Source organism: Haliotis asinina, chromosome 9 (genome assembly GCF_037392515.1).
Source record: "Haliotis asinina isolate JCU_RB_2024 chromosome 9, JCU_Hal_asi_v2, whole genome shotgun sequence".
In the NCBI taxonomy this organism is placed as follows: Eukaryota; Metazoa; Mollusca; class Gastropoda; order Lepetellida; family Haliotidae; genus Haliotis; species Haliotis asinina.
The window spans coordinates 48,280,173-48,290,658 of NC_090288.1; positions in this window are offsets into that span (position 1 = coordinate 48,280,173).

Here is a 10,486-nt window from a genome sequence, read left to right on the forward strand (position 1 = left end):
AATCAAACATATACATTGTGCATGTATTTGGACGCAGGTGAATCATGTGTATTTATGAGTTTAAACCTGATCAAACACTGCAAATGTGTATACATTTCGGGATATGCAATGGATACGTGATGTAGAAACATTGAAGTTCTGCAATATTGAGACATTTGAGAATTTGCAAACAAACTTTTAGAAGTAGATATGAATTGGAATTAACATTTGACTATATGTATATACATATTGTGTAGCATCTAATATACATATATCTTGTGTGACACAGATATTATGACTTGAATTGATACACAATGTCTGTGTAGTTCAGGCATAGAAAATAGGAAAAATGTATCCAGTGTGAAGGTGAACTGAATTAAAAACGGTGTGTACATATTTTAGAATTTGCAAACATAACCTTGTAGAAGTAGATATGAATTGGATTCAACATTTGACTATATGTATATACATATTGTTTAGCATTTAATATACCTATTTCTGTGTAACATAGACATTATGACTTGAATTCATACACAATGTCTGTGTAATTTAGGTTTAGAAAATAGGAAAAATGTGTCCAGTGTGAAGGTGAACTGAACTGAAAACTGTGTGTACATATTTGAGGATTTGCAAACAGAAATTAAATTAATGTGTGTAGAAAAATTGAAATACATATTTAGCAATGTGAATGCATTTCAGGATTGAAAATAGACATGTTATGTAGTGTATAAAAAAATAGTGAGAGATTGGATGAAATATTTCACAGTGTGTACATAATTCATGACTTAAGAAATGTAAAGATGAGAACTGAAACGTTCAAATGTATAAATAATACCGTGCTATAAAATGTTGCATGTTTTGGGGATTTAGTTAGGGATTTATCTAATCATTTAAGCCTTTACATATTTCTCTATTTAAATAGCGTAGCAAAGATGACTTTGTAGACGTAGAAAGGGCTTTAATTCAAATGTGTACTTATTTCATGTTTTAGAGAAGTCATCTAGTTGATAGAAACAGAACTAATCAACCACTTGTACATATTTGTTGATTGTTAAATACATTGTGCATCTTGATGAAAACGTGTGCATATTTATGTGCAAAGAGTGTATTTTGTGTATAGAAATAGATTACAACTGAATCAATCATTGACATTGTGCATGTATTTGGAGACACATGAATCATGTGTATTTATGAATTTAATGAACCTGATCAAACAGTGCAAAGCTGTACACATTCGGGATAAACAACGTTGTATTTTGTGTATATAAGTGGATTACAAGTGAATCAAACATTTACATTGTGTGTGTTTTTGGAGACACATGAATCATGTGTATTTGCGAATTTAATGAACCTGATCAAACACTGCAAATGTGTACACATTTCGGGATATGCAATGGATACGTAGTGTAGAAATATTGAAGCTGTACAATATGTAGACTTTTCAGAATTTGCAAACATAACCTTGTAGAAGTAGACATGAATTGGATTCAACATTTCGCTATATATAGACATATTGTTTAGAATTTAATATACCTATTTTGGTGTAACATAGACATTATGACTTGAATTGATACACGTCTGTATAATTCAGGTTTAGAAAATAGGAAAAAATGTGTCCAGTGTGAAGGTGAACTGAACTGAAAACTGTGTGTACATATTTGAGGATTTGCAAATGTAAATTATTGTATGTAGAATAATTGAAATATATATTTAGCAATGTGAATGCATTTCAGGATTGAAAATAGACATGTTATGTAGTGTATAAAAAAGTAGTGAGAGATTGGATGAAATATTTCACAGTGTGTACATAATTCATGACTTAGGAAATGTAAAGATGAGAACTGAAACGTTCAAATGTATAAATAATACCGTGCTATAAAATGTTGCATGTTTTGGGGATTTAGTTAGGGATTTATCTAATCATTTAAGCCTTTACATATTTCTCTATTTAAATAGCGTAACAAAGATGACTTTGTAGAAGTAGAAAGGACTTTAATTCAAATGTGTACTTATTTCATGTTTTAGAGAAGTCATCTAGTTGATAGAAACAGAACTAATCAACCACTTGTACATATTTGTTGATTGTTAAATACATTGTGCATCTTGATGAAAACGTGTGCATATTTATGTGCAAAGAGTGTATTTTGTGTATAGAAATACATCATAACTGAATCCAATCTTTACATTGTGTATGCATTTGGAGACATATGAATCATGTGTATTTATAAATTTAACGAACCTGATTAAGAACTGCAAATCTGTATACATTTCCTGCTTAGCAAACATTGTATTTCGTGTATATAAGTGGATTACAACTGAATCAAACATTTACAGCGTGAATATATTTGAAGACACATCTTTTCAATTGGAATGAAAATGATCAACTATTTCCAATTTTACTAATTTCATAAATGCCTCACGTTTTTTGACAGAACAATTAACTTGATCAAACATTGCAGTGCGTGTGTGTGTATTTCAGGTTTTGTTAGTGTTGTATTTTGTTGATGGGGAAGTAGTAGAACTTGAAAAATACATTTACAATGTGTATGTAATGAAATACATGAAGAAATATGTGTAGTGTAGAAGTGCTTGTCTGGAACTTACCTGTGCGGGTCCGATACGTAAACATATTGAGAATTTCCAAACATTAACTTTTAAAAGGAGACATTTAATATGCATATCCTGTTAGCCTTGCACCAAGGCTGTACAAAGGGCTAAGTCCGAGTATGTATAGTAAATATTCTGTCCCTTAAAGAGGCAAGTCTAGTTGACAGGACCCAATTATGTTATCCTTATTTTTTTAGAAAATATCATTCAATATTAATTATTGCTGGACTTGCGTTTTAAATGAAAAGGAAGATATTATCTTGGGAGTAATGGCCAATATGTGTGGATGGCTACGGGGGTGAGAAGGAGCAGCAGCAGCGAGCGAGAGCATGGTATTAATGCATAATCACCTTTCCGCTGTGACAAGCAGACGAGGTGAGCGTAGCGAGCGATGAGTTCCACCTACTGTGAAGCAGGCTGGAATTACGATTTTTTGGTTTCTGCTGTGAAAGCGGACAACCAGCAGCATAGCGATTGATAGCTTCTCACCCCAAGCAGGCCACCGCGATATAAATCGCCGGCCATCCACACAGCAACATATAGATATTAGAAAATAGTGGATACGCGAACAGCATGAACGACTTACACTGTGCTGGGAAATAATGGAAGCGCGTGCTCACTTACTGCCGTTATTTCTATTTATCCGAGTTAATTAGCAGTTAAAGCACTAACAATATTGTGCACAAAAATGTCCATTGCAGTGGTTGACAGGTGCACCCCGTCCGCCAAGTAATGTTCCGGGCCACATTTGACCGGATCAAACTGGTCGTGGCGGACGCTGATCCCATGAAGCTCATAGATTCTGTTTGAGAGTCTTCGATTTAGCTTTTTACGAGAAAGTTCAAGCTTTTTGATGTCCATAGCAGCCGGCCACGCAACCCGTGGCAACATGAAAGACCACACCAGCGTCGTATCAGGCATACGTAGCTTGGCATACAGCAAATCACACATAATGTCTTCATATATGGACCTGGCGGACGTTTGGGACAAGTCATTCGAGCCTAAGTGGATCACGAGCCATTTGGGACTGGTGTTAGACGCGGAAGCCAAAAGACTGTTAAGCGAAGCTCGGAAGTGGCTCCATCGCCTCCCGCCTCGGACCTGCCACCGTGTACGGCCGAGACGTTGCAAGCGTTGTTCCAAGCTCCCCTTTGCCCTGGCCATGTAGCTGTCACCAATCACCCAGGCCAGATCTGTAACATAGAGATCGGACAGCAGAAAAAATTGCTACAATGTAATTGGTAAGAGCAAAGCTAGTAAATATTAAGTAGAATCAGTTAATTATGCGTGATTACTTTATTAGATCCTAATATAACCCTGGTATGCACAAGATGTCCATCTACCATACTGCTGAATTATACTTTCATCCAAACCATTAATCGCCGCAGTTGTAGCAGCGCCTATTCTGAAAGAATGTGATGTATACTGGGTCGCGTCATAACCGACATGTGATAGCGACTTATTGAGAATCGCCTGAAATTGATAGCGCGTTAATGGTGAGCCGTCAAAATGGACAAACAGCTGTGAGCTAGTGCGTGGTCTGGACGCGAGATACAGAGAGAGAGCTCTAACGGGGCATAGCTCTGAGGCAGTAGGAGAAATTGAAAGCAGAGTTCCTCTACCGAACTGGTCGGTTTTAGAAAATCTTATGCGCAAGGTTAATCCCTCGCCTGAAAATGAAACATCATTAATTTGTAGTGAAGTTTTTGAATCGTCGGCTTGTGAACTGCAAACCAACTCGCTGACCCTGAGGAAACCAAAAAAGGCTAAGGTAAATGCTGACTTAAAAACCTGAGCCTCGTAAGAAGATCTGCAGATAGCAGGCAAAACACCTACGATGCGCTGAAGAACTGGAAATGTGATGGGCTTTCGTATGTCCCTCCTAACTTTAATCTTGTGCATCCCAATGATGGCTTTTCTAACCAAAAAATGTTCACAGTGATTGATAAGGTTATTTAGTCTATTCCAGGTGGATAAGGCTGAAATGTAAGCTCTTACAGTACGAGGGGATTTACCTTGAATTGACATGTAGCCTATGAATTGCAGAAGTTGGTCTAGGCAAATGGGTCCTCCTAATGGTAGACTAAACGCGCGCCTAAACGTTTCGAGACATTGCAGCGCCGTGTAATAAGTGCGTCTAGTGTTGCGTGATAAAGAAGACACGATAAGTATATGAGATTCTGTCATACAATCTCCCAAATGTCTCTTGGTAAGCTGGTCTGTGTCGGGTCCGCGTCTGGAGCCATTTGGTGAAATCGGTGCCACTGAAAGCGCGAAAGAGCGTCAGCTATAGCATTTTCATGCGTGCTAATGTACTTGGCGTGAAATATTATGTTGTGCTGCAAGGAGAGTAATACTAAGCACCTTACTAGTGCCATGACCCTCTTGTTCTTGGATGACTGCTTGTTGATAATATGTACGACTGCTTGGTTGTCACATGTGAACATAACCTTTTTGTTGCTCAAACAATTTCCCCACAGTTTTAACGCTACCACAATAGGAAATAATTCAAGGAGTGTCATATCCTTGGTGTAGCCTTTTTGTATCCACGCTTGGGGCCAGGACGCACATGTCCAGCTGCCCTGGAAATACGCCCCGAAGCCGTGTGTGCTAGATGCATCCGTGAAAAGACGTAAATGCTGACCAGACAGCCAAATAGAATCATGAAAAACGGATACGCCATTGTAATGCTGCAGGAACTGTAACCATACTTGCAGGTCCTGTTTCATACCGTTAGTGAGTCTTATTCTATGATAGGGGTAGACGTTTCCGCAAAGGGCATCAGTCAAGCGTCTACAAAAAGCCCTCCCGCACCTAACTGCGCGACACACAAAATACAGCTTGCCTAACAAAGATTGTAACTGGTGAACTTTTAGTTTGCGCTTTTGTGACTGCAGTAAGGCGACAATTTCTTGACACAAGTGATTGATTTTTTCAGGTGGTATCCTAATCTCCATAGAGATAGTGTCTATGGTTATGCCTAGGAATTTGATGGTCGTGGTTGGTTGAACTGTTTTTTCCTGGGCTATGGGAATACCGAAATGTCGAAAAAGCTGAATGCTTGAATCTAACAGGTATTTACATTTGCCTGATTGGGCGCGACCTCCCACCAGGAAATCGTCTAGGTAATGCATGATGGATGCACTGTGTGTGTGTTTGGTTATGCACCACTGCAAGAAACGGCTAAATGTTTCAAAAAGAGCGCATGATATCGAACAACCGAAAGGGAGACATTTGTCAAAATAGTAATTTCCTTCAAAATACATACCTAACAGGTGGAAATCTTCCGGACGGACTGGTAGTAAACGGAAGGCTGACTTAACATCAAATTTTGCTAACTGAGCTCCCTTGCCTAATTGCTGCACTAAACTAACCGCCTCATCGAATCGTGAGTACTGAACGGAGCAAAATTCCGCGGAAATTCCATCGTTTACGGACGATCCCCGGGGATGGGAGAGGTGGTGTATAAGACGGTAGTTATCCGCGATTGTGGTGACACTTGATGTGTCTGATTTCTTTTTGACTAAACCAACGGGAGAAACCTTGAGGTTTTGAATCGGGCATGAGGGGAAAGGCCCGGCGATACGACCAAGAGAGATTTCTTTTTGTAGCTTGGTGTTGACAATTTGAGGAAACTGCCTTGCTGATCTAAGGTTGGGAGCGTTGTTAGGAGTGAACGAACCAGTGAACTGTAAATTAAAACCTGAGGTAAAACCTACCCGTAATAGATCGGCATCTTTTGAGCACACTGCATAGTACGCATCGATCCATGGAATCAGTGTGTTATATTTTATGGGTACCGGAGCTAACGACATCGGGAGATGGGGGTAAGCTGGCCCTGTTTCGGAGTTGCACTTGTGCATTGTTTGTTGGTTTGCTACGAAAAGAATTGCACTGACGGGCACTATGGTTTGAACTTTTGCATTTGGAACATTTGTGGGGGTACTTGCAAGATAATCTTGAACATTGGGAAAAATTGAAATCCCAGCAGACTTGCTTATCAGTGACAGCAGTGACGGAACCAGCAGTGCTGGACTTAGTGTCTGTGAGATTGTAGGACTGCCTACCGTGAACCATGTAACGGAGCCACAGATCGCCATCGATGGCTCCCCAGGAATGCGTGGGATCTCTAGCCATTTTATGGCGGAAATAATAATCATAGGTGTACCACGAGTCATTACCGTACTTGTGTGCGGCGCCCCGAACTGCGTCAACGTATCCTAACAGTTCTTGAACTGCACCTGGGTGTTTTTGCAGGTAAATACTCATAAAAATATGGAAGGCCGTAGTCCAGGAGGCAATACTGAGGGGTTTAGAAGATTGTTTACTTGCCGGTTTAAACATGACCTGACCTGCCTGGTTAAAAACCATTTGTAACGGTACATCGCCATCCTGCGCAACGTTTTGAGAAGGGAGGAGTGTTTGGAAGTCTACGAACTCGCCGTTCCATATTTTTTGCCTGACCGAATCTTTCACATGAGCACCGATGTGGTCCGTTTTGTAGGAAAGCTGAGGCAAACCCGCATTAACCGCAGTGGCATCGGGTACCTGCCTGTACGTGGGGAGGCTTCGCTGTGAAGATCCCCCACCCGAAGCTAGATTAGAAAGCCATTGTATCGTGGCCTGAATGCTTGATGCAGAAGGAACTGTGCATGCATCTAAATCCGGATTAAACCCTGTGCGTGCATCTACCGCCTGCTGACTACTGGGGTGCGCGTCTGCCGCCGGCTGCGCTGCCGTGGATTGGGTAACCGGCGCGGGTGTTAGGGACGGTGTAGCTAATAATAAGTTTGGGTCTATCTGAATGGGATTGTTCATTCCCTGATGCAATTCTGAAGCTAAGCTAAACCTACCTTGCATTGGAGCGTTCCTAGGAGGATCGAAGGTCGTCCCCAAGGTCGTCCCTTGAATATCCACCGGCGGACTTGATGTGCTGATGGTACTGCTACCCCTTGTTGATCTGCGTTTCTTTCCAGCTGCAGGTGCCGGGACTAGCCTGTGCTGTAATGCTGCTCTTCTTTTTGGTCCCATTACAGATTGGCGACGTTAACCTGCTTATCGATGTTAATATGGTAGTGAGCGACGGTAAGTAGTGTTCGGCGGAGACGCGAGAAGTGAAGCACCGTTATCTGTCGCGTGTTGTGATGACGTAACAACTGATGACGTCATGATTTGACGTAATGTTTGCAGCTGCGCGAGCCAAGGTAATATTTATAAACAAAGGCACGTGGTATAGCCACGCCATCAATAACACAATTTAGCGGTTAACGCTAAATGCTATTATTACTTGACTTGACTTGTGCAAGTCCAATATCTTGTGTAAAATTGATTTTAAGACTTGAATTAAATAAACAATGTGTATGTATTTCAGGATAGAAAAAAATGTGTCTAGTGTGAAAATATAAGAGGAACTGAATTAAAAATAGAGTATACATATCTTAAGAATTGCACATGTTAGTTTTTGTGTGTAGAATAATTGAAATAAACATTAAGTAATGCCAATCTTGTGCATAAAATTCGAAAATGCATACAACATTAACATGTTTTTCGGATGTACAAAAATTATAGTGTGTTTATTGACATACATCGGTGTAGAATCACAACATTGTAAATGTGTATGTATTTGAGGACACATGTGTCAACAGGAATCGAAGTGATAAACCATTTTTAACATTTCTTGATTTGTTAAATGCATCATATTAAAATGAAGAAAGATAATGAACTTAATTGAACATTGTGTGCATATTTCATGTTTTGTTAATGTTGTATTTTGTGTATGGATATAACGATAAAATATGAATATCCGTCTAAATGTGAAAATAAATAGAACTCTCACAATATGAAGACATTTTAATTTTTTCATTAACTTTTGTACATATATGTGAACTGGATTTCACATTTGACTGTATGTACATATTTGTAGTATACAACATGTATCTTGTGTAAAATAGGGGTTATAAATCGATTTCAATTCTACAATGTATGTGTTTGATGTGTAGACATTTGGGGATTTCCAAATATCTTGTGAATAGGAAATGTGTGGCAACGTGTATGCGTTTAAGATTAATATAAATGTATCCTGTGTATAAAGTTAGAGAGTAAGTTGCATGAAGCATATCAAATTGAGCATATAATTCAGGATTTAGGAGATGTAAAAATAGTAACTTAACATTCTCGATTTGTGAACAATTAATGAATTTAACTTAATGTGTATGATGCATGTTTGAGGATTCAAAAATATTTTGTCTTGTGTGATAGTATGGTTGAATTAATGATTTACTATAGTGTATGCACATCAGGATTTACAAAATGTATCTGGGGTAAAAATATTTTTTAAAAAAGTAATTAAATTAGCATTTAACATAATTCAAGACTGACAGAACCAAAAGATAGCAAATTAAATTTACATTCTCAAGATTGTACATATTTATTGATTTACTATTTGTCCTGTGTTTAGAAACAGACTGAGACTGACTAAAACATTTTAACCAACGATACATATTTCAGAATTTCAAAACATGTGAAAATAGTGTACATGTACCATAAGTATTGTTTTGAAATTCAGAGTTGTCATGTATGGAAAAAGTTCTCTTCACATTTTTGTTTATTACACTCTATACATTGTTGAAAATATTACTTAGATATTTCAAAAGGTGAGTAAATTTCACTATTTGTAAATATTGTGCTTGGTGATCAGAAATAAAGAATTCAACATTTGTAACACGTATCTATGCTAGACTTTGAAAAAACATCTCATTTAAAATATATAGAGAGGAATTACATTCCAATTGTAATCATTCTTGAGAAATTGCAAAGAATGCATAGTGTTTATAGATGCTGTTAAGGACTGAAATGAACATTTCAGAATTTATAAATATTTAATTATATGAACATATAAACTTAGTTAAACATTATGTTTTGCAGTTTGTAAATATTACCTTTTGTGTAAAGAAACTGAGTGCAACTGAAGGAATCATATTTCATGTATATGTATTTTAGATTTTAGATTATCTTGTGTGTAATTATATTGATGAATACATGTTACATGATTTAATTTTGAGCAAAGATGTAAATAAGGTTTAATTTTGATTTCAAAATTCAACAAAATATACTTGTTTGATATTTTTAAATGAAATGCATCATGCTTATAAAACACACAAACCTTGAATATTTATTTCATCAGTGTGTACATACGAATTTCCTATTTTGAAAATTACGTATGGAACCAGACTGGAACAGAATTTACATTTACAGTATATCAGGAGCTGGATAAAGATGCTCTGATGTGTAAATATAAGAAAAATTGAAAGCGTTGTATTATTTGGTGTAGACAGGTATTAACCATTTTAACAAAATGCCCTGACTTAGGATTTTGTTTCAATTTAGAACTAAACAGTGTGACATAGATCATGTTTTGATTAACAAATCCTTGTTTATAGTAAAAAATGGACTATATGTGTATCTTTTAGGATCTGTTAAATGTATTATGTGTGTTAATGGAGGAAACAATTCGGTAAAACATTCCAAAGTATTTTATCAAACATTCCCAAATTGTATTTTAGTGTATAGAAATAGGTTGAAATTGACTGAACATTTTCAATACATTTATGCACGAGGATTACATAAAGATGCCTTGTATGTACAAACAAGAACTGCATTAAAACGTTGAAAATGCTACAGCAATAGAAAATAATGAGTATGACTATCAAGGGGGATAAATTGCAACATTTTAGAGAATTTGGAACACTGCATAGGTAAGATTGGCATACTGGACAATTACATCAGAATTTATAAACGACATTATGTGTGATAATAGAGACATGAACTGGATTAAGCTCAAGATTGTTTTGCATATATAAAATATTTTTATATCGAAATACTAAAATGTTATAAATGAACT